At 39.6% G+C, this 16,917-nt stretch overlaps 1 long non-coding RNA gene across 2 annotated transcripts in view; it reads left to right on the top strand.

Annotated features, from left to right (window-relative positions):
* Positions 1–6: 6 nt before the first annotated feature.
* Positions 7–16,917, top strand: part of LOC114900624 — a 52,600-nt gene continuing 35,689 nt past the window's right edge. For both annotated transcript variants that reach the window (XR_003794896.1, XR_003794895.1), the window contains exons 1-3: positions 7–61; positions 11,191–11,298; positions 14,173–14,356. This is a non-coding gene — a long non-coding RNA (uncharacterized LOC114900624). The remainder of the gene's footprint in view (positions 62–11,190; positions 11,299–14,172; positions 14,357–16,917) is intronic.

The raw sequence follows: 16,917 nt of genomic DNA on the forward strand, positions 1-16,917 counted from the left end.
AGAGGCCACAACAGTGAGAGGCCCGCATACCGCAAAAAGAAAAAAAAAGAAATCATTAAAAGTATGTATAAACATTTGGGGTGCTAGTTTCTTTTTTTAGTGTTTTTGTTTTTCTCGGATATATACCCAGGAGTGGAATTGCTGGATCATATAGTAGTTCCATTTTTAGTTTTCCAGTGTTCATTATTTATAATTGTCAAGGTATGGAAACAACATAAGTGTCCATCAACAGGTAAAATGGATAGAGTGAGTTCCCTGGTGGCCTGGCGGTTAGGATTCCAAGCTTTCACTGCCATGACCTGGGTTCAGTCTCTGGTCGGGGAACTGAGATCCCCCAAGCTGTGCGGTGTGGCAAAAAAAACCCCAAAACACAGATAACTGGATAGAAGAGATGTGGTGTACACACACACACACACACACACACACACACACACACACAATGGACTACTACTCAGCCATAAAAAAGAATGAAAGTTTGCCATTTGCGGCAACATGGATGGACTTGGAGGGTATTAAGCTAAGTGAAATAAGTCAGACAGAGAAAGACAAATACTATGATATCACTTATGTGTGGAATCTAAAAAATACAACAAACTAGTGAATAAAACAAAAATGAAGCAGACTCACAGATCAAACTAGTGGTTGCCAGTGGGGAGGGGCAATATAAGGGTGGGGAAAAATATGTATAATAGTTGCTGGGTTTTGTGGGTTTTGACATTTGTGAGTCTCAACATTTATGATTTTCACTATTGGTGAGTGACTTTATGGGGTTTTTTTGGTTTTTTTTTTTTTGGTGAGTGACTTTAGAGGTTCATGGAGTATATATATGGTATTTTGCAATTTTGCCAAGGCATAATCTTAATTCCTGCTAAATTCCATGCAGGAAGGCCTTGTTCAGCTAATGATTTAGCCTAGCTAATCTCTCAACAGCTACAGTTTTTTTCCTCACTTGCTGTTACATTCATTTATTCACTCATTCATTCAACAAATATATTGAGCTCTTCATGTGTGCCAAGTTCTGTTACAAGCATGGGAAATTCAGCAGTTATTCAAACAGTGTATAGTGATTAGGAGATGTCAAACTTTATCATGTGAAAAATGGCTGCTCTGGGTTGAATTTTTCCCCCAAAATGAATATGTTGAAGTCCTAACTCTTAATTAATTTATTTATTTTTGCTGTGTTGTGTCTTCATTTCTGTGTGAGGGCTTTCTCTAGTTGTGGCAAGCAGGGGTCACTCTTCATCGCGGTGTGCGGGCCTCTCACGATCGCGGCCTCTCTTGTCGCGGAGCACAGGCTCCAGACGCGCAGGCTCAGTAGTTGTGGCTCATGGGTCTAGTTGCTCCGCGGCATGTGGGATCCTCCCAGACCAGGGCTCAAACCCGTGTTCCCTGCATTAGCAGGCAGACTCTCAACCACTGCGCCACCAGGGAAGCCCGAAGTCCTAACTCTTAATACCTCATAATATTACCATATTTAGAAATAGGGTTGTTGTGGTTGTAGTTAGTGAAGAGGAGACCACAGGGTGAGCCCTAATCCAATATGGTGTCCTTATAAAAGGGGAAATTTGGACATAGTCTTACACCCAGGGAAACACCATATGAAGATGAAGGCAGAGATCAGGGCGTTGCTTTTATAAGCCAAGGGATACCAAAGGTTGCCTGCAAAGCACCAGAAGCTACATGAGGGGCATGGGACAGATTCTCTCACAGCCCTCAGAGGGAACCAGCCCTGCCAACACTGTGATGTTGGACTTCCGGCCTCCCCAACTGTGAGGCCAATACGTTCCTGTCTTGTACACCACTCAGTTTGTGGTACTTTGTTATGGCAGCCCTAGCAAACTAATACAATGGCCGTTTAGATGGAAGGAATTAAAAAGATTTATAACTTGGAGTGAAAGTATGTGCAAAGAAACTTCATGACACAAGATGAAAATGTAATGTTGAAGAAAACCAGGAACCTATGTAGACTTAATCTAGGACTATTTTTGAATTGGAGCAAAGGTCTCAAAATTTAGACCTTGAAATGTCAAGGGTCTGTTATACTCTTTCTGAAGCCAAAGTGTTCAGACCTCTCTAGCAGGCTTTGTTAGTTTTGACTGAGTGTACCATCTTTTAAACTTTACCTTGGTTTGAAGAAACTCATTTCCCTGAAGGAAAGAAAACCCTGTCAGGTTTCCATGGGGGAGAGATTTTCACTAAGCCTGTTATCATGTGCCATGTTGTCTCTTCCTAATATAACACAGCAGTCAGGTTCAAATAATGAAAATAAATACATAAAACATCTTACACAAGTTGTATGTAATTTGTGCTCATCCAAGAGCACAAACCACTTAAAAAATTGCTTATTGAATTCATCTGTATAGAGATTTTTTTTTAAAGCCCTAAAACTTTTTCCCCCCCAAATTCTTAACTCTAGTGTACCATTCAGTTTTTTTTTCCCTTTAAAGTTAGGTATTAGAGAACTCAGAAGTGGGTTTTTAATCTTAATGATTAGGGACCAGTTTAATTAAAAGAAATTGTAAATGTTGCTTACTGGTTTTCAGCTTTTACAATCAACCAGTAGATTAAACAGAAGACAAGAATGTGAAGGAAATCAACTTTGATAATGTAAAAGTGAAGGTATGGTAGACAGAAGTGAGTTAGAAATGGGGAGGAGGGAAGAGGGCATGCTCATGGCAGGAAACCTGGATGCTGCACGACACTGTTGGGTGAATGTGATTTTAAGTAAGTTGTAAAGGTAATAGCTATATTTTTTCTTTCTTTTTTTAAATTGAAGTATCATTGATTTACAATGTTGTGTTAGTTTCTGGTGTACAGCAACGTGATTCAGTCAAACTGATTTCATTTCTGGTGTACAAAGTGATTTCATTCTTCTGTCAAAAACTGGAAGGAGTAAGGGAGTAAGGTGCGGGGAGTGGTATAAATTAAATCCTCATTTTTAGGCTGGGGAGTCAATAGACGAGGGCCAACGAAATAGCAGTGTAGGTGTGTGTTATGAAGGTAATCACCAGAATTAAAGACCAGTTATTTAAAAGTGATAATCCCTCACATGAGCAGAAGTAAAGTGGGAGCAAAGGTTTTTTGTTTTCTGTTGTGTGCATGGTTTCTTCGGTAAAAAGAAATGAGAAAAAAAGTTGTACCGATCAACATTTGCTCAAAGAAGCAGCACGAGAATCGGATAACCTAGTGAATGCTAGTTATTCAGTTTGTGAGATGTTAGGCAAGAAATAAAATCCTTCTGTGACAAGGAAATAACGTGAGAATGCTTACGTGTAATAGCAGATATTTCATTGTCTTAAAAAAAACACCATGTGTATATAAAAATGTAGGCATTTAATAGTTTCCTACATGTGGGCCCAGTTTATTTTTAATGTTAGACAAATTACATTCAGATATAGCCAGAAAAATGAGAATTCTTAGTTGAAAGTGGCTCTTTTTCTAACCTGCTTTCTATACTCTTGAAACTTCTAAATGTTGTTTAAGGTAAGGTGAGATACCACAAAAATAGGGTTATGTGTAAGTGATAGTGGGATCTTTGCTTGATTGTCTTAATAATGCCGAATCAGAAGAGGGATCTTACTGCACCTAATTTTCATAAAGCGAGGTTAGTTCATAGGAAATATGCTTATATTTTTTTCAGGATCTGTTTTCTCACTGCAATCTAACTGTATTGTAGTGGAAATTAATTGTTCAGTATCAAAAGTTATATACGTCATAAGTGTAGCAAAAGATAAAATCTTTTTTAGGATTTCTTCTAAACAATTTAAACTAAACCTTAAGGAATTACAATTGCTAGATTTTATCTATCACTGTTTAAATTTGTAGAAGACAGTAATAAAGACCAACCTAATAGTGTTTCCTTAATTATCGACTACTTAAATTTTTATTTTAGCATAAGTTGTTATTTGAGCTATATTACATATACTTAGCTATATTATACCTAGATACATAACATTGGAAATATCTGTAATTAAATTTCATTCTCTTGCTTAGCTAGGCATTTAAGGTAACTTACAATAATTTAAATATATAACATTGAAAAGAAATGTTAAAAGCAGCTTTTGGGAATAGTGTCAATGTGTGTTTTAATCCTTTAAGGGAGGTACCAGGTACAGCTTAATACATATCTTCTTAGACTCTGACTTGTTAAGCTTAGTTCTTATGTCTTGCCTTGAAATTTACAGAAATATTTGAATTAATCATTTTAAGCTATAATTGTATGAGATGTCCTTGTTGCCTGTACTCCCCTTCCCTCTTATATGTAATTTTTAATAGATTAATTAATAAACTTTTATGTTTAGAGTAGTTTTAGGTTCACAGCAGAAAACACAGAGAGGTCCCACATACCCCCTCTTGCCTCCACCACCAGACATCCACCACCAGAGTTGTACATTTGTTACATACCTGGGTGAACCTACATAAATACATCATTATCGTCCAGGGTCCATGCTTTATGTTGGGGTTCCTTCGGGGTGTTGTACATTCTTTGGGTTTGGACAAATATATAATGACATGTATCCCTCATGATAGTCTTGTACAGAGTAGTTTCACTGCCCTGAAAATCCTCTGTGTTCCACCCATTCATCTCCTCCTCCTCACAACCCCTGGTCTTTTTACTGTCTTAATAGTTTTGCTTTTTCCGGAATGTCATACAATTGGAATCATATATGTGGTCTTTTCAGATTGGCTTCCTTCACTTAGTAATTTGGATTTAAATTCCTCCATGTCTTTTCATGGATTGATAGCTCATTTCTTTTTAGTGCTGAATGATATTCTGTTGCCTAGATGTCCTACAGTTTATTTATCCAGTCACCTACTGAAGGGCATCTTGGTTGCTTCCAAGTTTTGGCAGTGACGAATAAAATTGCTGTAACCATCCACATGCCTGTTTTTGTGTGAACATACGTTTTCAATGCCTGTAGGTAAATACCAAGGTGTGTGATTGCAGGATCATATGGTAAAAGTATGTTCAGTTTTGTAAGAAACTGCCAAACTTTTCCAGAGTGGCTGTACCATTTTGTATCCTCAACAGCAATGAATAAGGGTCCCTGTTTTTCCACGTCTTGCCAGCATTTGGTGGTGGTGGAATTTATTTTTAAAGCTTTTATTTGTGGATTCTGCTATATGTTTTTGTAGGGGTTCAAAGCAAAAAAATTATTTAAGTGATCAAAGGAGAGGTAGAAAATCTTACATTTCTTGATGATAAAATAGAAATGGAGCTAGGGGCTGCATCCTGAGAAGCTGGCAACTAGAACATTTCATTCTGAATAAGACTTGGGCTTTCCTTTAAAATGTGTCTTAAAATTTTGTGAATTTCCTGACTCATTGGAAGGTATTTTCAATATATTCAAATTTCTATGAGGCAAAGCTTAGGAATCCTCTTCCCCAAATACATATTTTTTGTTAGAGAGAAATAAGAAATGCTTGTTAATATGTGGGTTGGGAAGCACAACTGAATTTACTAGGGCTTTGTCCTTTCCAATTGTTTTAAATATTTTTGCCATTTATCAAGATAAAGTGGAATAAGTGATACCTTAAAGTTCCTACTGGATTGCCATTTACACCGCTGGATTCCAGGCTCATTGTTTACTGTTTTTGTACTGGTACCTGTAGTTAAAGCATAGGTTATAAATTTAAAAAATGATTTACAAATGAAAAATTCTCCAATCATCCCTTCCTCTCTGAATAATAATTTTTCTGTGCGTATGTATATTAAGGTCGTGCCTGGTCCATGTGTGGGCATTTGTGGCAGCTAACACCAGGTCCTGGCCATGGTTGGGGCAGACCTGTGTTATCTCATCTGTGATCTATACAAGCCAATTGAAGTGGGTATTTATGTCGAAGAGCACATAATTAGTGAGGCTAGGATGTGAGTCCACTCTGGAGACTGCACCTCTCTCACTGTCTCTGCCCTGAACTTTATAACCCGCCCAGAAACTGCACACAGAGGGGCTTCGCAGGAGGAGAGGACCAGGGTCATGGATGCTGTTTGCTGATTGGCTAAACCTACACTGAATTTTCAAACACTGGAAAGCTGGTTTCAGTTTTGGTTTATGTAGTCTCGGTGTTAAATTTGCACACCAACTTTGGAGCATGATTTGGAGCAATATCATATCTCTGACCCCGTGCTCTATCGCTTGTGTCCGCGACGGGAAAATCATCCTGAATTTTTGACCGGTTTTGACAATTTGTTCTCCTGCTCAGACCGTCTTAAAAGTATTCGGGGCTTCCCTGGCGGTCCAGTGGTTAAGGCTCCGCGCTTCCACTGCAGGGGGCGCCGGTTAGATCACTTGTCGGGGAACTAAGATCCCTCATGGTGCGCGGCGAGGCCAAAGAAAAAAGAGAAGGAAGTCCTCTCACTGAAAGATAATTGACTAACATTTAAAATACTTTATTTGAGCCTATTATCCATTTATATTCAAATGCAAATACAGCTTTTTCGTTGTTTTTTATTTTTCCACTTGATTATAATAAGCATTTTAATGAAATGGATTAGGCTAAACAGGTGTTTAAATGCCTACTACGCGCTGACGCCCAACCAGCCTGAGTCTAGGAAGAGTGAAGTGCTGAGCTCCCATTTTTGCTTGAAATTACAATCTAGGGGAGGTTTTCCCTCAATCTTTATGCTACATAAAGGAACCCTTTTTCATGTAACTGACTGCTTCGACATTTATCCCTTTTCATAATTTGGATTTTCATGCTTCGGGTTTTCTTGAAGGTGTGTTTCTGTCTCTTCAGTTAGATTTGTCATCCTGGCACTTGCTGATCATAGCCACTGGGTGGCAGCAAAAGAACATAGAAGAGTTTGTTTTGCTTTTGCATTCGCAAAAATGAAGAGAAAGCTATTTGGATTTCGTGGGTGATGAGAAAATAAAGTGATTAAAACTTGATATGTAACTAAAGCAGGTGAGACGCCAACACATCTTATCACTGGATGTATGTTATGGTAGTAACATAAAAGATTAAATGTATGCTTTATTGTTACCAAAGCCATATTGTAAAGTTCTATTCCAGTTTCTTTTAGTCACAAAATATCTTTCAAAATTCCCATGCCATTACTTTTCTGTTTTTAAAAGTGAAAAATAAGAGCCAAACTAGATATTAAGAAAAACTTGTTTAGCAGGAAACTTGTGAACAGAGATTTTGAATGTCAAGGAACCGTGGAAAGGGGTCATTTTCTTGATACCCTGTTTTAAAGATCATTCTTGGAGAAAAATCCATTGAGTTTGGAGATCTCGTTCATATACAAGAATTTGTTTTCCTTTTTCTTTTAAAAAATTGCTTACCAAGCAGATTTAAAGTAATGAGTGTCTTTGAAGATTTCATCCCATTTCTATAAAGTTACAATGGCTTTAGTTCCAAACTGAGCATACCTTACAAATGATATATAGCTCCAACTGAAAATGTGAAATGGAATTGAGGCAGTGACAAAGTAACAAACACTTGTTTTTTATTTTATTTTATGATTTTGTACAGATACATGAAATCTGCTTAGGTGAAAATACAGCTGTCCCTTTCTCCCAAACATTTGTCAACGTACTACTTTAAAAGAATCTTTTAATTTTTAGACAAAATATATTTAGTCTATCTGAAAGCTTCAATGAGTTACATAAAATATTAAGTGCAGAATGGAAAGGTTGCATTTGTCCAGAAAACTGAGTATTGAGTGAAGCCAGGGTATCATCCTGGGGCTTGTTGTCAGAGGATCATGGAAGAACAGAGCATGTGTTTCTTCCCCTGTTGAGTTTGGGACCTTCCAGTTGTGCCTGGAACCTGAACCCTTCTTGATTTTATTTCTTACTGGCACATTATCATTGCCTTTTGATGTACGTATGATATGGATCAGGTTGACCTTATGTTACTTGACTCTTAGTGGAAATGAACTTTTGGAAAGTGGGATAGTTTTCCCCCAATAATGAAGTATATGGCCACCAGAGTCTCAATGTCTAACTTCCTTTAACAGTACTCAAGAAGTTCCAGCAGTATTTATGGGTACTGAGACCTGAAACCCCAACCTGAAACTATATCTGATAACCTTCCTGGGTTTGGACTGTGGCCATCAGTGTCTGCTGTAAACCAAGAACAAGGAGAGAGAAATAATTCTTATTTTCACCATTCCCTCCTTTTGGAGCAATTTTTTTTTTTGGAGGGGGGTGAAGGGGCAGAAGTGAAGCATGTGTATTGTCTCAATGCAAGACAGATTTATGTGAGATGTATTTAGTATCTTTAGAAACTACATAGTCACTACACTGAAAGAGTCTCAGTTGCTATTTCTATTAGTCCAGAGTATCTAGGGGCCGAGGGTTGTAAATCCTCTTGGAAAATTTCTAGGAAAGAAAGTTCTGGGGCTGCCCTGGTGGCACAGTGGATAAGAACCCACCTGCCAATGCAGGGGACACAGGTTCGGTCCCTGGTCCAGGAAGATCCCACATGCTGTGGAGCAACTAAGCCCATGTGCCACAACTACTGAGCCTGTGCTCTAGAGCCCGTGAGCCACAACTACTGAAGCCCGCATGCCTAGAGCCCGTGCTCTGCAACAGGAGAATCCACCGCAATAAGAAGCCCGCGCACCGCAACAAAGAGTAGCCCCCGCTCGCTGCAACTAGAGAAAACCCGCGCGCAGCAACGAAGACCCAACGCAGCCAAAAATAAATAAATAAATAAATAAATAAATAAAAATAATTGAAAAAAAAAGAAAGTTCTACACACTTCTTCAGTAATAGTCACCTATACATCTCCCCTGTGTCTATCATTTGGCCATGTGGTTTTTATTTATTTGTATTTGCTATCAAGATAAAGGGAAATTATAAATAAATGAAACAAAGTTCGTTTTGAAAGTAAACGATGGTAAAACTAAAGGCTGAAACTAAATATAATTTGTAGCTGTCTTTACAGACCATAGAGACCTAGCTTTCAAATTTCAGGATTTATTTTGCTCGACTTATTTTTGGGCTATTTTATTTTATTTTTTAATTAATTACTTATTTTTGGCTGCATTGGGTCTTCGTTGCTGTGAGTGGGCTTTCTCTAGTTGTGGCGAGCAGGGGCTACTCTGCATTGTGGTGCACAGGCTTCTTATTGCAGTGGCTTCTCTTGTTGGGGAGCATGGGCTCCAGGCACACAGGCTTCAGTAGTTGTGGCTCTCAGTCTCATTAGTTGTGGCTCGCGGGCTCTAGAGTGCAGTCTCAGTAGTTGTGGCACACGGGCTTAGTTGCTTCGCGGCATGTGGGATCATCCAGGACCAGGGCTCGAACCCATGTTCCCTGCATTGGCAGGCGGATTCTTAACCATTGTGCCACCAGGGAAGTCCTGTGGCTATTTTAAATTTAATGGAATTTGAAGATCCAGGCTTAAATACTGCTTCTTAAAATATATCTTGAGGAAAATATCTTAATAGAGTATTTTTTAGTATTAATTGTAGAACATCAGAAGGAACATTACAACACAGCTTTGATTTTCTTTTTGTTTTAAATTTATTTAATTAATTAATTTATTTTTGGCTGCGTTGGGTCTTCATTGCTGTGCGTGGGCTTTCTCTAGTTGTGGCGAGCGGGGACTACTCTTCGTTGCAGTGTGTAGGCTTCTCATTGTGGTGGCTTCTCTTGTTGCAGAGCACGGGCTCTAGGCACGTGAGCTTCAGTAGTTGTGGTGTGTGGGCTCAGTAGTTGTGGCTTGCGGGCTCTAGAGTGCAGGCTTAGTAGTTGTGGCGCACGGCCTTAGTTGCTCCGCGGCATGTGGGATCTTCCCGGACTAGGGTTTGAACCCGTGTCCCCTGCATTGGCAGGTGGATTCTTAACCACTGTGCCACCAGGGAAGCCCAGCTTTGATTTTCTTGATTCTGTCAATGATTGCTGACTTTGAAATAAGTCACTGAAATTATGCGTATGTTTCTTCAGCTATAAGGTGGGTACAACCATGCCCATTTTTCACCATCAACTATACAAATTCAAATGAAAGGGAGTAGGGGCTTTGTAAGAAAATGCTACTTAAAATGTTATGTTGATAGTACTAAAATTAAGATGACTTACCTCAAAACTGGACAAATTTAATGGAAAGTTTCTCTTCTAGTTTGTCCTTTATTTTCTTTGTTCCAAATAAGGTTTCTAAATTAATATTTGAAGAGGTCCTATTGGGAAGTTAGTGTTCTCAGACCTCCACATGTATGGTTCTTTGCCTAGAGTCTTATGTACTCTGTTTGGATAGCTAAGGTTTTGCTACGTTGTTTGAAATCATGGGCTGACCCTTGAAGGAGTCAGGCAGTGAACAATTTCTAGCAAAGGAAAAGGTATTATATGAGAAAGTGTCAACCCTTCTCTAATATATTTGGAGAGAGAAGACCACACCACAAGAAATAGATTCCCCTGTGTTTGTTATGAGTGGGAATTGTTCCTCTTGACTCCAGAGCAGTGTCTAGACCAGTGGCTCTGAGTTCTGGCTCCACATCACTTTTGGAGTTTAAAAAAAAAATCCTCAGGTTTAAGAAGAACGAATCAGACTTTCTGGGCATGGTGTCCAGGCATTGGTATTGTCTGAAGCTCCTCAAGATATGTAATGACTATCCAAGGTTGAGAAGCATTGATCTAGAGACAGGTGGGGAATAATAACAACTTTGTAAAAGCCTTAAAAAGAGAACAGCCCGGGGCTTCCCTGGTGGCGCAGTGGTTGAGAGTCTGCCTGCCGATGCAGGGGACATGGGTTCATGCCCCGGTCCGGGAGGATCCCACGTGCCGCGGAGCTGCTGGGCCCATTAGCTGTGGCCGCTGAGCCTGCGCGTCCGGAGCCTGTGCTCCACAATGGGAGAGGCCACAACAGTGGGAGGCCCGTGTAACGCAAAACAAACAAACAAACAAAAACTGCCTTTATTTGAAGATAGGATTATGTACACAGAAAATTTAGAAGAATCCGCAAATAAATTATTATAATTCATAAATCAGTTAAGAATACTAATTATCCAGGAATAAATGCAAAAAGCTTGGCCCAAGGCCTCTGTTAATGGATTGAATGTTTGTGTACCCCCAAAATTCATATGTGGAAACCTTAACCTCCAGTGTGGCTGTATGTGGAGATGGGGCCTCTAAGGAAGTAACTAAGGTTAAATAAAGTCAAGAGTGGGGCCCTGATCTGGTAGGATTAGTGTCCTTATAAGAAGAGACTCAAGAGGGCTCTCTTGCTCTCTCTGCTCATTCTTAGAGGAAAGACCATGTGAAGACAAAGTGGCCATCTGCAACCCAGGAAGTGATCCTCACCTGGAACTGAATCAGCTGACACCTTAATCTTGGACTTTGAGCCTCCAGAACTGTGAGAAAGTAAATTTCTGTTGTTAAGCCACCCAGCTTGTGGTATTTTGTTATGGCAGCCCAGTCTGACTAATACGGACTCTACAGAAAACTATAAAAAATTATTGAGAGCCATTAGGGTAGACCTAAATAAATGGAGTAGTATAGCATGGATTGGAGGATAATCATTTTCTTCCAAGTGATCTGCAAAAGTACTTCTCAAACTTTACTGTGTACACAAATTTTACGAAGGGATCTTGTTCATGTTTCTGATTCAGGAGATCTTGTGCATGGCCTGAGATTCCCCATTTTTAGCAAGCTGGCAGGTGACATTGATGCTGCTGGTCTTTGAGCCGCACCTTGGCTACTAAAGGTGTACAGATTCAATGAAATTCCACTCAGTGCCCTAGTACCCTCACCCCTTCCCTCCCTCCACCTCTCTCTCTTTCTGTAATATTAACTAGTGGTGTAACTTCCATGATTCTCATCACATGGTCAGTTGCATTTCCTCGAACCTCCCTCCTCCCTCCTGCAATGGATTATTCTGGAGTAAAATTAGACATTATATCATTTTATCAGTAAATACTTCAGTGTGAATCTTTTTAAAGCATTAGTACAATGCAGTTATCACATCTAAAAAAACTGACGCTACTTAAAAAAAATAATCAAATATGTAGAACGTTTCCAACTCTCATCTCTTGTTTTCTTACAATTATTTATTAAGAAGGTTAACGTAGTTTCTCTTTTCCTCCGTGATATGGTTCAATGTGTACCTCCACCTCCTCCATTACCCATAAAATGATAATAGGCCTATAGATGAGGCTTGATGAGATCTGGCTTTTTTTTTTTTTTTTCTTTTTCCAAGAATACTTCGGAGGTGGTGGTGTATACTTCCCATGGCACTTAAGAGAAGGCACATAACATCTGTTTCTGTTTTTCATGACATTAAGATTGACCAGCTTTTCACCTACTGGTTTTAGCAGCCATTGGTGGTATCTGCCCGTGTCCATTATTTCCTTAGGGGTTGCAAAATGGTGATATTCCATCATTTCTTATTTATTTAGGTGGAATTCTTCTCCTAAAGAAGAATTTTCCCTTTCCATCTATTGTTACCCAGAGGTATAGTTCATATAGGAAAGGGGGAATAAATACTTGATTCTCTTCCTTTGTTTGTCAGCCTTCAGAATAATGATTTGAGTCTCTGGCACTCTTAAAAGGCAACTTATTTTTTTAAAAAGTATTGTTATCAACTCCGGATTTCCCACTTTCACTGTGTTTCCATTTTTGGTAGATATCATTCTTTTCAAGGTTTCATTTTCCATCTGTGGTCAGTGGGAGCCTTTTCAAGTTGTCTGCTGCATACTTTTGACACAACCCCAATGAGTCTGCAGCTACAGCCCCGTTCACTGCTTAGCATTTATATCCTTTTCTGACCTACAGAGATTTTTATCTGGTGTTTGAGGCCAAGTTTGGATTTTTGTCTTTTTGTCTTTACACTTTATCGTTGCTTTCTTTATGAAGCAGAGTGGTGAATCACTGCACCAGCTTGAGTGAAAAGTCAAAAGAATTTTTGAAATGATCATCCATTTGTAAGATACCCTGAACAATAAAAATTGAAATTTCAGTGCATGATGACATAAGACGAAAGTTTCATGATCATGAGACACATGTAGGGAGATGAAAGGTCCAGAAAGGGTCAAGCTGAAGATGTGTGGTCTTGACGACAGGGTGGAGGAAGGGGATGTCAGAACTCCATGTTCACTGTGTACATTTCGCCACAGGTCAGCCATAGGAAAATGTTGATCATTCTCATTCTAGAATGTGAATTAGCCACTCTCAGCAAGTTATTTTGCCTTAAGTTTTAGCTCAAAGGACTCTTCCAGGTAATGTTTATCCACAGATTCTTGGATGGGGTGACCTACATACCTCATGTAGAGAAAAAGCACAAGCAGGTAGAATGCCCTCCCAAAGAGCTGTCCTATGAAGTGTATTTTTGTTGGACTGGCCTTTTCCTCTACAATGACATATCCAATATTTTAAGTTCTCAAATTGATACTGTAGGAATAATCTGTTCATTTTCTATTTTTAAAGAATCCTCTTTTTAAATTTACATTAATTTTTGAATAGTTAATATTTCAAAAGGATGTGTGTTTCTCGTTAAAATGATTTTTTCTGTGCTGAATGAAACTGTCTGAAATATGTTTATTAATTTAAAAAGACAAATGTATGTGTGTGTTTATTGTTTTGGGTTTCAATGCTATCATCCTTATCTGTAATAACAAAAATCTCTGCCCTTTCTCCTTCCCAAATGTTCATGATTAACTTTTTAAATGGGAGCTAAGTAGCGAAAAACAAATATATACATCAATAAATAATTATTATTTTCTGAGATACTCTTGAAATATGAAAAGTTTCTTTAAATTTACTTTAAATTATTCCTAAGTTTAGAATAATTGAGCACCTTCTTCTGGTAGGAAAGATGCTAAAATTAATCCTAGACTGATATTGCATTTTTCTGAGGAGTATTATAATTTAAATTAATTCACCTTATGTTAATGCAGTTGAAACAAGTTCAGTTTCTTTTGTATGTATTACTTGAGTGGAGGTTCAGACTATTGGCATTAAAAAGTAATGTGAAAAAAAGGTAACAAATAAAGTATTTGATGGTTGATGAGGTCTAGACTTCTTAGTTATGTTGTGTATGAATCCACAAACACCAGATTTTGGAAAGCGAGTTCTCACTAAATGGACTGGGTGGTTTTAACATTCCAGTGTTGACTGAAATCAGTTAATTTCCCCATAACATTCTTGTTTCTGCTAGAGTTACTTCGCTGATAGTTTTTTTTAAATTTAAACTTAGGTACTTTTTATAAGTCTGGATTTTCAAATTTTGTAGACAGGCGATCCAAAGCCAGGCGTGAAGTTTAGGAAACCAGGACCTCTGCCTTGGCTTCCTCCTTCTGTCACCTCCAGGAGCTTGCTGCAGGCACTAGGAATATGACTGAGAAGGCCCTCTGATTCGGAGCTTAGTGGCACATGAGATGACAGATCTAAAATGACCGTGCTACCAACACCACAAGGTGGGTCACCTCTTTCATGTTGGGTACAATATGGTTCTGAATTGCCTTGTTCTTAGTTTTGAATTGGACAGTTTAGTTGCTTGTAAGAGCTACATTTTATCCCATCTTTTAAATGCTCTTTGCATTTCCCTCTGGTATTTTTAGTTATATGTGTTTTATTCTTGTTACTAATGTAATAAATTTATTGTAAATATTCAACATGAGAGAAATACAATGTAAAAAATGAATGCGTTCAGCAATCTCATTGTAGCAGATGCTGTTGGTGGCCCCATCCACAACCACTCAGACTTATCAGTTTCATACACTTGTCAGTTTCATGTATCACTACCAACACCAGAAAGTTCTTGCCTGCGGACTTTGCTTGAGGGCCCACTCTACCTGTGTTTGAGATGGTTGGAAGTGCTGGGGAATGAGTAACCCTTGGGATCCCTCGACCAGTGACTGACAGGATGCGTGAGTAAATATCTCAGCCTCCTTGCCTCTTGGTTGGGATAACTGAAAATAATGAATGTTCTGCAGTCTCTCCTGGCATTCCCTGTTGGAATTAAGATGAAGTTGCCCACAGTAGCAACTTGCTTGAAAACACACTTTCTAATGGCTTCCTTCCTTTCCTGGTATTACATCTCCACTCCCCTACTGAGGTTTCCAGGTATCACTTCCCAAATGAACCACTTGTACTTGTTCCTTCTGGGAGGACCTAACCTAAGGTACCCATCATCCGAGGATGACACCATGGCTTTAAATACTCACTCTTCTCGTGTGGATGTGAAGAAACTACACTGTTCTAGGGACTTTCTTGAGTGCTATTAGGCTGGAAATTTAACGAGAGATCCTGCTCATTATTTAGGAACTGAGTCAGGTTGCCTATTCCCTCTAGACAGTCACTTATCTGGGTTTCTCCAACTTGGCACCACTGACATTTAGAGCTGGATAACTTTGTTGCGGGAGCTGTCTTGTGCATTGTAGGACGTTTAGCAGCGTCCCTAGTTTCTATCCACTAGATGTCAGGAGCATCCCTGACCTGAGTTATGACAACCCAAAATATTTTTAGACATGGCCGAAAGTCCCTGGGGGCCAGAGTTGGCCCCAGCTGAGGACCACTGAGTTAGATCCAAGTTTATGTGGGTCTAATGTGGCAAGTTTGTTTAGGGTACTTAAAGGCTTTCTGATCACCCAACAGGAAGGAAAGGACAGATTGAGGATGACCTGAAAAAAATCTTTGTGGCTATCCCCTTGCATTGGAGCTACCGCCTCCCAATAAAATACATATAAAAGGTATATATTAGAAGACTTTTTGTATGGCAGTAAGGGTTCTTGGGTGGTGATACTTAGTCTGAGAGAAGTTAACATCTTTAGAGAAGGTGGCAGCTGGCTGGTGTCCTGAAGTAACTTGGGAAGTTACCACTGAATTTCGCAGAATGCCCAGTGGATGCAATTCTTCAATGACAGGGAGTTCATGAAGACCTGGGAATTCCTGCTTTCAGTATGCAGGTAGATAAAGAGCATTTGATGTTTCCACCTGCTGCTCTTCTGGTTTGGTGTAGGGGAAACCCAATCCCAGGTGCAGACGGGAAGCCAAGAATTCTTTCCACAACAAGAGTCCATCCAATCACATCCTAGAGCGACATAGGTTGGGAATCGAGCAAGTATTTGACATACTTTGTTTTCACGATAGGTGTGTTAAGATAAGACTGTCCAATGCCAGGGAAATTGTTAGGGAAAAGAGAAAGATTGTCATCTAGTTGATAGTTTAGAATTCCTGACTCCTCCCTCAGTTCTAGTTCTCAAAGGCTTGACCGATCCCTTTCATATACCCTGGGAACATAGTCCAGACTTAATCTGAGCTGCACCTTTACTCACCTCAAATATGAGATATCACTTCTCCTTTTCAAAGTGACTCCACTTTTTCCTTTGTTGAAAACTGCAGTGGCTGATTCTGTCCTCAGTTTGGAATCCTGAGGGAAGGCATAGGAAAGTCAGTCTTTTCTAAAATGATTGGATTGGCATGGGAAACATGCTACTGCACCCTCTGTTTCATGGTTGACGGTGGTGATTCTCAAAGTGTAGTTCCAAAACCAGCTACAGCACCATCTCCTGGAAACTAGTGAGAAATGCAGATTCTCAGGCCTATCCCAGATCTGTTGAATTAGAAACTCTGGAGGTGGGGCCCAGAAATCTGTTTCGTAACAGGCTCTTGGGGGTGATTCTGGTTTGCACACTCAGGTTTGAGATTATTGGTCCATGTTATAGGGGAAAAGGAAAAGTGAGGATGTGACTTTCAATCAGGCTTCTGCTTGGATTCCTGCACCCAGAGAGGGTCCTTGTCTTCATCTCGTTGCCCATGGAGGCCCTGACACCAGGCCCTGAGGAAGATCACCCCTCCCATAACTCAGACCTCTGTGTAGCACCAAGGACATAGACACGGGGAGTGAGACTTCCTGGGACCAGGGAGCAAGGCCTGCCTAATTCTCAGTAACAGGCAGTGATATCCCTTGTTGGAAATGTCATTGCAAACTGCCTGCCAAACACAGCACTGGGTGAACAGTGGTGCTGGCCTGTGG

This window comes from Monodon monoceros, unplaced genomic scaffold (assembly GCF_005190385.1).
Source record: "Monodon monoceros isolate NGI ecotype Baffin Bay Population unplaced genomic scaffold, NGI_Narwhal_1 Super_Scaffold_19, whole genome shotgun sequence".
In the NCBI taxonomy this organism is placed as follows: Eukaryota; Metazoa; Chordata; class Mammalia; order Artiodactyla; family Monodontidae; genus Monodon; species Monodon monoceros.